The sequence below is a fragment of the Battus philenor genome, unplaced genomic scaffold, assembly GCF_028537555.1.
Source record: "Battus philenor isolate CCGP_79_NKW_IND1 unplaced genomic scaffold, ilBatPhil1.0.hap1 SCAF_28, whole genome shotgun sequence".
Lineage (NCBI taxonomy): Eukaryota > Metazoa > Arthropoda > Insecta > Lepidoptera > Papilionidae > Battus > Battus philenor.
This window is the reverse complement of record NW_027181691.1, coordinates 4,441,564-4,455,635: the sequence shown is the minus strand read 5'-3', so window position 1 is coordinate 4,455,635 and position 14,072 is coordinate 4,441,564.

The window sequence follows — 14,072 nt, the reverse complement described above, 5'->3', positions numbered from 1 at the left end:
TCAATGTCAAATATCTTTATAAACTTTAATTGCGAAGGAGTATTTTCGATAGTGACAGTTGGAATTTAAAGCGGGAAAGAGGTTTTAATATTTTTTAAAATTTATTTCTTGAAAAATTCTATTTAATTACTTAATTTGTTTTTGAAATTATAAAATCTAGCCTCATCGTTTCATCCATAAGACATGCACTGGTGGACACAGACCTAAAGAAAACACAATAGAACAAGTTGGAAGCGGCATGCGTCTAGCGTTTCCCATAGTTACGAATAGCGGTTTCGGTAGCATTATGATCCGAAGCTGTGTCTATATCTATCAGTAACATGAGCGCCACATTTATACATCGATGGGTTTACACTCTTTTTTACCGTCCATGTTTTTGCACAACACACCAGTGAAGCGACACACAAGGAATTGGAACACACACAAGGTTATTATTATAACGGTTCTGTTCTACATAGGAGTTAAAAGACGTGGAATTTTTAACAATTATTTGTGTTTCACCATAATAAGTAGTGTTCGAGAGAAAACGCTTTACAAGTCCTCCTTCAAAGATCGCTATGATGACCGATCTTGCGCTGCACGAATCCAGCAACTTCCCTCAGACGAGCACTTCTTAACATGTCGGTAAATTTTGTTTTTATACGCATCTCATCATTTCTGATTCGACCTCGCAGTGGATCTCCGAGCATAGCCCTCACTATCACTCTCTGGGAGATATAGAGCCTTTCTTATGAGGCCCATCGTTAGCGACCACGTCTCGGATCCGTATGTCATCACTGACAACACACATTGGGCAAATACTTCCGTCTTCAGACATTCTAAGACTATCTATACAGGATTTTATTAAGAAATATTTTTAATCTTGCTCGAATTCAAATTCAAATGTCGGTTGGAATTCGAACGCTGACTGCTACACAAATGTATAGTCGCTCATATTCTTATTTTGTCAATTTTTATTATAAACACTCTCTTTAATATGCACCAGATATAAATTACAATTGTCTTTTGCTTGTATAACCAAAGAAGAAATCATTTTTGTCCAAGTGGTTTTCCACTGCCACTCGTAAGACACTTATAGATACTTATACCGGAGAATTAGTAAAACATATTTAAAAATCTTATCATTCTGTGCATATATATTATATTCGAAAAAGGTCAATATATTAACAACACGAAATGCCATTACTGCCCTGTAAAAGAAGGGAAGGAGAAAATAGAATAAATAACAAACGCAAGAAAATGCTTGACTTACCTTGCCGACATATAAAAATACTTAAAATTTCAAGAAGTATCTACTTTCTTAATTAAGTTCAATGTTGCCGGTTTTTCATTATAGCAATATGTTATTTCTACTATAAAAAGTGTAAGTAACCTATTCTATAGAGCATTATTTTTTTTTTAGTTTTGTTGTAAAACCGCATGATAATAAAGTGTCGCTTAGTTCGTGATCTGCATATAATTAACCGTTGTCTGTTTATTCAGAGGTGCTGTATACAAAGCGTACGAATTTCGGCCGCCCAATGACAATAGCGGTCATCCATCACGGCTGTCGACGACTCAGGTGTCGGACTTGACGGACTTTGTTACGTATCTTTATAGAAATCATTACACACCAACTGCCCTGATAGAGATCGTTCCATGTCGCACCCAAAAAGAATAAATAAATCGTATATTATTGTGATCATTTCATATATTTTTTATTGTCTAAATATAGGATTTTATTATTTTCTTATCAGTTTTTATTTCCGTAGAACCTTTCAGATGCCTTAAAGAAGATATAAATAGAAAGTACACATGTAAAGAAAAAAATTTAAACGATTTATTGTTAAAAATTTGTTTGTTGAATTGGTAGTTCCATTCTCGAGTTTTGATCATGTAGCGGTATATTTTTTTACAATATAAAGATTATTTACCTATTTACACGTACTTCCTTCAAAAAAAAAACAACGAAGACATGACCGGTATATAAGTACATACCGTTATATTAGTATATAGTATAGTATAAATTAAATACATATTATTATAATTATACATTATATATATTTTAACATTCATATTTTATATAGTAATTTTCAAACTAAATGTACAATCTACGTTAGTAAGGACAGCTTCTTGTCTACACTTATTTATGCTCTATTGTTGATCTATTCCAATTATTATATCATTTTAAATTATTAGCTGTTTTGTGGAAAGGTGTTCACATTGCTTCAAACTCGTGAAAAGGTAAACGTGTGTATAGGTGATGGGGACGGTATGCATTGTTGTTTAGTAATAGATATTACACCGCCATCAGTCAACACGACACGTAATGAGATCAAGCACCCCGCCCCATGGACCGGGCGAGGCAATTACGCACCGATACGGCGAATAATTGAATGGGGATCGTTTTCTAATTGATTGTTTCTGGCCGACTGATTGATATGATAGAACGATTACAGTGGGCGTGCGGCCGCGTGCGATATGCGACCTAATTAGTTACGCTACTCTCTACCATTGGTCGTCCGGGTATCGACACTTTTAAAGTATATTTACGCAATTTAAGTAACGTACTTCAGTGGCAATTACAAGTCGGTAAACGCAGCGTTGGTATGACCTCACTACGTGGACCGCTATCATAGTTAATATTTAAAACAAACCACACTTTATTTTAGGCATAATAAAAAAGTCTTAAGAGAAAGGTTTTAAAGTAGAAAATAAAAAATGTAAATAAATAAAATTAATAGAAAGTCTGTGGTAATTAATGTAAAAAATTGTGATCTAAGTAGGGAGATGAAGGAGAGAAGGAGATGCAAGAAAGAAGATCAGCAAGTGAAGAATGAAATCATGTGAAGATTATAATGAATGAATAAAAGATAAAGTGAAGAAAAGAGAATATAGTATAAATATTGAAATACTCATTTTAGCTGAATTTGTAACGTCCCTGTTCGAGATAAGGTAGGGTAACAAGAGTCCCCCAGAAACGGGGATCATTTAAAAAAAAACTTAGTCGAGGTCGCGGGAAGTTGCTGGATACGGACAGCCCAAGACCGATGTGAAAATCTTTGGGGGTGGCTCATGCCTTGCAGTAGACGTCTGTCGGCTTAAATGATGATGATGAAGAATAATTGAAGCAATGCCAGATATTTTTTCATAACTGACACATGCTATGTTCATAACAATGAAGCATTGCACAACAATGAATTCAATCAATGAAATTAATAATCTGTTGAATTAAATGATAATCCGGCTGAATAAAGGTTCCAGAAGGAGCGCCAGCTTAGTTACCGTAAGACCAAGGAATGATTTGTCGTATAGACGGTTATAAGTGTTATATGGATCACTATGAGAGTTTGGTCAAATAAATGGCGGTAAAATTTCAAGGCACTGCCGCCGCTTTCTCTGTGTCTATCAACGAGCCGCGTGTTTTTGTCTTTCTCTTTGACATGTCACACATAGTATGGAAGGAAAAATATTTTCGTGAGGATTCATGATGAATACATCAGTAGCTTGGCGTATAAAAATCCCAATTGAGCGCCAATAAGCCATTGCCTCGACGATGAGATGTAATATATGCAAGATTACACAGTTCAAATCGTGCACTGGACAATAGGCCTTAACCTTGTAATAACTACCAACCAGGTCGAAGTTCGGCCCTCTAGAGCTCACTTGAGGCAGAATGCCAAACGGATATTATCGACGCGTGGCAGCCCAAATCGAGATCCTCTCGCGATTGCTTACAAGTCTCTCTACATGGAGCGTCCACCGAAGCTGTTTAAAAGCTCAGCGGCCTCCCAGTCCGGTGAAATGGTAGTATGTCCAAGTCGAGGCCTCCTAGGGAGCCTTCGTGCTTTAATACCTTCAACCTCTGCTGTGCCTCTGGACACACTTAGGAGGTGGAATTTCATAAAATTTGTTCTTAATTTTAATATTCCTACTTCAAGTCTCTAAGCTTTATAGTTCTAAAGATATACGGGTCATTGGTTGCAAGTTTAATACAGCTTTAAACAGGAACGAATCTATAGCCAATTTGCTGATCATTCAAGTGTTATGCACTCTGTCCAAAAGTCGGGGGGTTCTGAAATTATACAACATGTGACCATAATATAATAAAAAAATCTTTTTTGGATTACTGAGTATTCAAATTAGTTATTATTTACTAACTGTCCCTGCAGACTTTGTACTGCCAGAAGTTATATGAATATCGCAATTCTGATCTCTTTATATAGGTGATTGAATATAGATGTTCTTTAAAGATTTTTGCTGACAAATGAATTGAGGATTCCTCCTTTAATTTTTTTACACTTCTGATCCGGTATAGATATATGAACTGTCAATTTATGTTTACTTTGTCACTTTAATATTTTTGACAGCAATATTCTAATAGTGTGATTACATAACAATTAATTTCGACTTTGAAACCATTGGTAGTGGATTAATATTTAGTCGGATGCTTTGCTATTGGATTTGCTTCGCCGCCGCAGTCGGATAACAGATCATGCAGCGTTAAGTTTCAGTTCGACTAATGCGATGTTCAATTACAACGGATTACAGATACGAAAATGAAACGATTTTGAAATACTACCTCGTACTACACGTAGTCTACATGTATAATAATACACAAGTGGCTTATTATTAATAATAAGAAGAAAAATATAAATTTGTAAGTTAAATATACATTCGTTACGACGAATAAAGATAAGATTTTTTGAACAACTGTTTACGGTATCATGTAATGTTCCTAAATTATCATATAATTTAAGAAGTTAATTAAACAAAAATTTGTAAACCAGCGCAATAATGACGATAAGGATCTTGGAGTGATTATAAAGCTTTTAAGATATTGTAAAAATTTTCAGATCAGGGTACGTTTGAATCTGTCGTTAAACTGAAGGCCGCCGTTACAGAAAAGTTCAACCTGATTCTAGTTTCTATCAATTTGGGATCTAATAGCATCTTCTTTTCATTATGTATATAAGTGATATGAGTAAATAAATATAACATTATTTTTTACTTGATTAAATTAATAGACTAAAATATAGCCTCTTAATCTCAAAATTCGGAAAAGATAACGCAAATTTAAATTGACGCAGTTTTTTTTACTCGTACATATTACACAGTAAGCAATATTTTAATTCATTTTCTATTCCATTATCAGAACTTAAGATTTTTTAACTGAAAATTCCTAGAATTTTGTAGAACAAATACTGACATTAATAAATTTGTAAAAGCTAGTCTGTACGTATGTATATATTATGTGCTTTGAATAAAAGGGTGACTTTTGACTTGCCTACACGATGAACTTATTATGTTCAGTACTCGCTGATGTCACGCGTGTGCAAATTGTATAATAGCATAGTTAAGAAAATATATATTTATAATGTTAAATAAACTGGCGTACAACTTGATGATAGTAATGTGGAAGAGGGATGAGAAAGTGGTCGCTTAAACTGTTATGTTAAAAACTAGACATTGTGAGGACGTGTCGAGAAAAAAAAATATTTTATTGAAAATATTTAGTTTAAGGATTAAGTTAGGCAATAGTTTAAGAAGAGGCTAGGTAGTCTGTGGAATATGTCTGTGTAGGTATTCATCATAATAAAAAAAAATTAAAATATCTCTAATAAATATATAAATTTAATTACTCCTGTTTGATTGTGTAGTGTAACTTGGTCTGTAATAAAGCGTAGTTTGCAGTGTAACTTAGTCTACATTTTATGTTACACGCATGCTTGTGTGTTCACTTAGAAAGTTAAACATATGGTTTAATTTTTATGTAATTATTTAGTTTTGAATATGTTTAATAGACTAGATTAGTTAAAGTAAGCAGAGAAGATATTTTTTGTCACATTTAAAATTACTAATTAATTTTATGTAAATACACGTACATAAAACAGTGCGAGCCGAAAGAGACAAATAACTAGTAATATATAAAAATGTCCAAGATTAGATTGCTATATTATTAAATTATTGCACCAATATAGAATATTTCTTTACGACGAATCATATTAGATATGGCATACTCTTTGTATAACATTGGACTGTCACATAATGAAGCAATTAACAGTAAGCGACTCGATTCCCGCCACATTTGACATTAAATACCGCGTTCAAAAACCGCCCGCGTCATTTGTTCGTTCGGCTGAAACGTTCCGTTTCACTTGTAGCGTGATCAAAGAGCGCAGCGATGATGTCGGCAGAGTGCGTTAGATTTACAGCTTACGGAAGCTAATTAAGTAGTGTGGGAGGAACGGAATGCCTTTCACGGGCCGTTTGTGGTGCGACACATATTTTTTTTTGGGTATTTTATGAACAAAGTAGACGAATAGCTATAAAAGTCGTACGTCGACTCGTTAACATCATCTTTTTAATTATTACTGATGCAAAGTACTGTACAATTTTAGTTAATTATGATTGTCTAATGAGCGTTAAAAAAATAATTTATATTAGATGATAAAATTAAAAAATCTTATTTATTAAAATCTGTGGTTACACTGTTGAATATGAAATAGGACACTTAATAATGATTTAATATGTATACAGTGTTCTATATGATATAATGGTGATGAAGATTTAAAATAAAATTAATTCTAGGCTATTTTTTAGTATAAGTATATATTAAAAATGTGTATGTAGGTTTTGTCTATATGTTCACGTTAACTACTCTGTACTTATCTTTCTTCTATTTCCATACTATGGGTTACTAGATGAAATTGTCTCGTTCGATGACCCCGACTGTTGTTATTTTTCTTTACTATTATGCAATTATACAAGCATTTTCTAGCGCGTACAATAAAGGGTGTTAAATTTAATTAAAAATTAATGTTTTGCAATGTATTTAAACTGAATATACTTTAAAACAAGACCTAAATTTAAATTTTGCATGAAAAGTTGTTTCTCATTCTCAAGCAGCAGAAAAATTAGTGTGAAATTTTAAATTTCAAGTTCAAGTTTATCGTCAATGTTTTTAATAGAAACATGGGTATTTAACAAAATTAATAAGCCTGTATTGACTTTTCTGAGTATGAAATTAATTGCAGTCTCTGGGTAATCAAACGGCAAGCACAAAATTATTTTTATGAAAACACGTTCTAATCACATTACTTTTGGAAACGGCTCGCTAACTTCTACGTATCTTCACAATCCGGTAAAATAAATATTCTATAGATGGTCTATTTCAGGTTATTAAGGGAGTCTTCAAGCAAAGGCCGAATGCCTTTACCGCTTTGTCACCCCAAATTCAATGAAGCAGTGAAAATACCAATGAGCTAACAGCGTTTGTCAAAGAAAAAACTTTTGGTTTTTGGATACTCGAGTAAAATGTCACGAGCTCATGCGTAACAATACCTCACACTGTTCTACCGCTTCCTTTTTTCCTGCTCAATTTTTTTCTCAACGTAATTTGTAACATATTATTAAACAAAATGCAACTAAGTTTTTGCGCTGTCCATATGCAGACACTTTTTCTTGTTTACAACACTAATGAGTTAACTTTTATTTGTTTTTTTGCTTTTAAACATGTAAGTTTCTTAAAAGAATTATGAAAGTCGCGTACAGTCAGATAAGACTAATAAATTGTAGACGTTTTTAAAAGACATACAACTTAATGGACTTGTCGCTAAGAATTGTTATAATATTAAATTAATGTGAAAATATTCGATAAATGAGAAAAAAAAGGTATTATTTTTGGTAATAATTTGAAGCCTAATCTAGTAGCCTTTATAGGCGATTGAATCTGGTTATAGTTTCTTTACAATTCGGCCCTTCTGGCATTGTTCTTATATAGTCGTCACTATAAATGCACTTATGTAGATAATCGTCATCATAATGGCAGTCCATAAGCCCACTGCAGAACCTAGACCTACCCCAAAGATGCCACGCAGACCAGTCTTGTAGATAACATGAGTAAATAATTGCCATTTAAATAGAGTAAAATTTCATTGTTTGTCTGTTGTACAAAAATTCAAAATGGCCGACTGTTGAAACGACAGCGTGCGGTTTCTTTTCGTGTATTAAGTACTAACATTACCATACTTCAGGCGGCGAAGCTTATTTAAATGCTCCACCGACTCCATTTAGAGCTTGGAAAAATAAAACCGGCGAACGGATCCCGCGATCTCTCGCTGAGCCGCTTTTGTGGTAAATATGTATAAACCAACCAAAATACGACATGCTCTCGGTCTTACCAACAGACATTCGAATTTCAATCGTATTTCTTTGGAACTTTTACTGCGTTCGGTGAAAATTGGCTTCTATCGAGTTTTTTGTGTACGTACGTATCTATATTTTGTCGCCGCAGTCTTTTCATTTTATTGTTTTTTGCGTTAGAAGCTCAGCTGCCAGTGGCGTTGTGTGTGCTTGTAGAAATATCTTTTGTACGTCTCCAGTATACGTAAATAATATCCTTTACATAATTCAGAATGCTAATTTGTTTATCTCGTTTCGCTTTCAAATATTGTTTTTATCGTGGATATAAAATACGATTAACGCTCCATTCGCGAAAGATACCCCTTGAATAGAAAACAAAGGAAAAAATTAAGTAAACGATTAAAAGGAGCCTCGGGAGTCGAGTGCTCTTGAACAATGATTCCATTATCTAGAAACGAGGCGACGCTCGTTCTTAGACATAAAAGATAAAACTGAATTGCCGCCAATTTTGTTCCATTACTCTCAAGCACCGCAGAATACATATTATCCGTAAAACGGAACGCAAACAAAGTGAGCGTCGTTTTCCCGCCAACGATAACTTAATTTCAGTCCGCCATAAGTACGTAATTAGCGAGCCGCTGCCTTATCGGCCGGTGGGTAATTAACCTCTCCGAGGGAGCCTCCATTCTCCCTCGTTCCCCTTCCTCCAACTGTACCTTGAATACCTCCTCGGCTGGTAATATTTCCGCCATATTATGCGGGCGTCCGCCTACCTCCTCCGCCAATGGCGTCGGTTCCCGCGCTTTTGTTTCGCACCGTGACTACACCGTTCCAAAACGTAGTAACTTAGATTGTTTCCTTTGGCGAATTTCGCTGTATTCATGATCGGACTGCGGTTTGTTTTCGTTGGCTCTAGTTTATTATGCTTACAGTTATTTGCGTTCCAAATCATCTTAACACGGAAATATTATGTTAGAAATTTGTACTTTATATGTGAGCTTTAAAGTGTATATTCGTGTCAAGGCATTAATTTTCTAGAGGGGTGTCGTCAGTTCATATTTCATGTGTTATCATATTTTATTGAGTGCGAGACCGGGTATTGTTGCCGGTTTACTGCGTGGTTATCTCTGGCAGCCGCCGGTCTTTAGCGGTGCCTTTACTGATGAATGGAATGCTATTACGTAAAACTAGAGCGGCACCGTTTTATTAGCGTTTAAAATTTGCATAAACTTGTAAAAATATTAATTAGATAATCGAGCTGTACCATAATCGATATTTCATTCTATTACGAAGAGACTTTAAAACTATTAAAATTTTAGCAAGAAAACCTGCTCATTTTTTTAATTAAACAAAAATAAGTAGGAAAGGCGTACGCCTTTCGTACGCGTGTTGATAAAATAGAAAAGAAATGATCAAATGAAAATCGACCGAAATTCTGCTTCATGTTGGTATAATAAAGTCATTTTTTTCTGAAAGGTTTCCGTATAAGATGTAGTTAATCCCTTATAATAATTAGGAGTAAACTTTTTGAATATTTTTATCATCATTATGTCAGCTGATATACGCTTAACTGTAAACATGGGCCTCTTGATGACCGATATTGCTCTGCCCGCATCGATCGACTTCCCGCGGCCTTGACTATGTCCTCCAATTAACAGGAAGCATACCAATGCTTATTAATAGCAATAATTAGTACCTACAAATTTTTTATATGGTCCCCGCTATTGGGGACGTCTCATACAACCCTCATCTTGAGTTCACAGGGACATTTTTGCATTAATCGTTTATTCACATTTTTTTTAATTTAGATCTACAAATATTAGATACACCTAATTATACTAAAATGTATAAATGAAATCAGCAATAAACAATCAACAGTCTAACGTACCTGTTCATGTATATCTTTGTATGTAGTAAATATAAATTGTTATAGGTTATGTTATTTATTACGTGATATTGATAAATAAAAATCCATTATTATGATTTGTCGTGCATAATACGGTAATGTATCATAGACCATTGTCCATGATTTCCGAACGTTCGCTCGTCAAAATTAGCGGGAATCGTTAAGCCGCGTAATTTTTGGCGCGTAGCGTTGGTTGCCTCTCCCTAATTGGGTGCCGCGGCCGCCGCCCGTTAAAGCTCGGTTTACACAGCGCTTTAATTAATAGAGTACGCAGTCACGTTAGGGTTGACACAGATAATAACAACAAATATATGCGTCTAATTCTTTTGTGTTTTTTAAATTCAATTATTCTTTTTTTCCGTTATATGCGTTATACATTAACTTATGTGTCTTGATTAATTTAAGCATACATTAGTGAGTATACATTATAATTGGTTTCAAAATTCATTTGCTGTCAATTAATGTATGTGTTGAACAGCACTAGCTCAGCGGTAGAGGACTGGGACTTGCGGTTGTAGGTCTCGGGTTTGATTCCCGGGATGCAATTTTTCATAATCCACATTTTATGCATTAATGATTTAGGATTGCCACTGTTCACAAACAAGTTTCTATAGGATGGGCAGCACCATCCTCTGCGTACCACAATACCACACTGCGATCGCCAACTCGCGTGCCCAGCGTGACGATTGTGGCATATCCCCCATAGATATCTTTGGAGGAGGCATATGCCTTGCAGTAGGCGTCTATGGGCTGAAACGACGACATCGAAGCTCTATCCAAATTCAATTGTTTGCGAAATAATAAATATAAGTAATAAAATTACTGCAGAATAAATTCAATTATTGTTTACTATCTGTTCCTGCAGATTTTATGATGCCAGAAATTATAAACCTTTCGTGTTCTAAAAGAAAAAATAAATTTAAGTAACAAATTCCAGAGTATTCACTTTATATAGTGTAATTGGATACAGATATAAAAACATTAAAAGTGTACTGACAAACGAGCTATACGTTCACCTTTAAATCTTTTGCACCTATAACCAACCAATGGTCTTCGAAAGACACTAGACTGGATTAACTTCTAACCATTCCTTATGTGAAATAACTTGAAATCTCTAGTGAAGGCCTATGTCCAACAGTAGACGTTTAACGAAGGAAACAATGATGATGATGTTTTTGTGTCTCCGTCGTTTTAGTTATTAAATATACTCAATCTTTGATAATTTTCTCGAAATGTAATTCTGTGACGAAAGTTTGTAAACAAATGTCTCCTGGCATAAAACTTTGATACAGTCTCTTTTAAAGTTAGCTGTGGAAATTCTCGGAGAATGATTTCACCAAATTTAATGTAATCAAGTCGAGAAACTCCCTCGGCTGCGACATTTACTACCTTTTGTTTCAAAGATTAACGATTGGTTTTCAAGTCGTTTTTCGGTAAAAATGTTTTTGTTTTGATACCACAACGATATTAAGTACTTCGATTATGTGTCCTCACTTTGATTAATTTAACGAAGAAAAAAGTGTTGTTTATTACATATAGATTTTTGTATTATATAGTAATTTTAGGTAGTGGTAGTTATTTAAAAAGGAGAAATATTTCTTTAATAGATTAGTAGCAATTATATTATGAAAGAGACTTGGGATATAGATATGACCGATATACAGATGGTTAAATGTTTAAAGGCTTTAAAGAGCTCATTTGTCAGCTCACGGAACACAAAAAAAGTTGCTCTGAAGTAAGTTACATTTTCTGATCGCACCCTGTGCAGATAACAAAAATAATTAATTTATACATGCAGAAATCCGAATTTCGAAGACTCTTTTTCTAACTAAATGATTATAACGTTATTCATTATTTCTGAAACTATTGATTTTTGAATAGGGTATGCCACACGTTAATTAAGAGCAAATGAGCAATATATTCACCGCGTTTATATCTATAACCAATCGCGCTGAATAATATAGCAAAAGTAATTTCAGCAATGGTAATTTACGATAGGAGTTTACAGATTTAATTTCCTACCGTCCGTTTTACGTAAATTATAACAGCACTACTTACAAACGGTGAAATGTCTCGGGAAAACCGATACATAATAATATAATAAAAATAAACTATACCTTACGTCGTATTCCTCACTACTGAAGCTCGTGACCCTTTTTGTAAATTTTGTGTCAGGGTGTTTCAAAGTAGTGCATAGTTCAGATCTGGTCGGCACAACGCATGGTCAAGAAGTCCGGATGTGTGGACTGAGCCGGGACGAGTCTTAAGTCCGTTTTTATGGTCTAAGACCTCAGATGAGGCTTTCATCTCAATAGCAAGAATATAGCTGTAAAAACACTTCTAAATTCCTTTATTTGGCACAAATACTCAATTTTTATACTAAAAAAATTATATTCCTCTCAGAGTAGCTTTAATAATACTTTAAAATCTATTTTAAAGGGTAGGAAATAATCTTTGAGATCGTGTTCCAAGGCACAAATTAACTTCTTGGCCGCAAAGGACGTACCGTTTTCATTTTCTACTAAATTTGTTTCTAAGAAATAAAATTGGAGTAAATAAAATTTAGAAATAATTTCACACTTTTTTTATATACGTTTTTGACATTGTAATTAATGATAAAATAATATTGTATAATAAATAAACTGTATTACAATATGTAATTGATTTTATATTTTTTTGAGTTTCATTGCGTCAAGCCGTGGTTATAAAAAAACAGATGTTTCATAGAAATATAATCCGAAAGAGTGAAAACAAAGATAAAAAGTAAAAATTTAAATTTGTGTCGTAACATATAAATGACAATAACAATTATTTAGCATTACCTTGTCAACGTCTAAAAATTTTCATTTTCCTGTGAGAATGCTGTATTTTATTATGTCTAAAGAAAGTTTACAGGTGCAAGGCAGAATACAGGTCATAAGAAAAGGAATTAGAGAAGATTGCCAGCAAGATCGACGGATTTGTTCAGCATGGCAATCCTTCTAAATAAACTTAGAAGAAAGTTGGAGCTAAACAGGAGAAAAGGCGTGTAGTTAATTAAGTCATCAGAACTATATAATGACCTCTACTAGTATGTCCAGCCTTAAGGATTAGCAAGACGATAGTAGTACTGTTTCATTAACAACGTAGATATAAATGTTTCTCTTTAATTAGGTTTATAAAAATTTCCTTGAAAATCTAGATAAAATTTTCAAATTGAATAAAAATGTTCTAACTGGATGTTGCATATGTTCTTTTTTTAATTATTAAAAAGTAAAACGAATTTCACGTGAACGCATCCCGTTTCCCGCTTTCGTGAGCTGTCAAATACCACAACGCGCGAACTTTTGACGCTAGGGGGGCGTCGCTGTTAGTGATGTTAATAGCTGAACCATCGAAATCGGAATCATAATAACAAATGTCGTTTTTCTTAATAAAATAATTCAAAAAGTATTAATTTGTAGAATATTAGAAACCCAGTGGTTGAGAAACGCGATACTTATTTATATAGTGGAACGCAAGCACTATATGTGATTTATTCGCCAATATTTACAAAAGTTAAAAATTATTGTAGAGTGAAATATTTGGAAAAATTTCAGAAATTTGAACGACGCGAACAATACGCAAGAGGTCTCCTTAGAGGATCACGCTATCTCTGTGATGGGAGGAGTGTATTTCAACCGTTGGAACTCTACTAGACTGGTGACAGATATTTCTGAACTATTATTAAATTAAACAAAGGCTTATAACAACCATTTACATATTTTTAAATGAAAATGGAGCAGATTTTTTAAAATTCTTAGAGTGTACTATTAAAAAGAATAAATTGCAATATTAATTTCTTCATTCATCTTAGTTTCCATGCTGGATTATTTATAGTAATCACTTGTGTCAAAAAAAGAGTTCTAAAAGAGTCAAAGTTGATGCAAACGTATCTTTTTCTGAGTTCTTCAAAGTTCTTTTTGACCTCTCAGAGCTCACAAAAAACTAAGAAGATATTTTTAATTATTTTTAAATATTCTCAATAGTACAGTTACACTTGAGAAAATCCATAAGGCTGTAT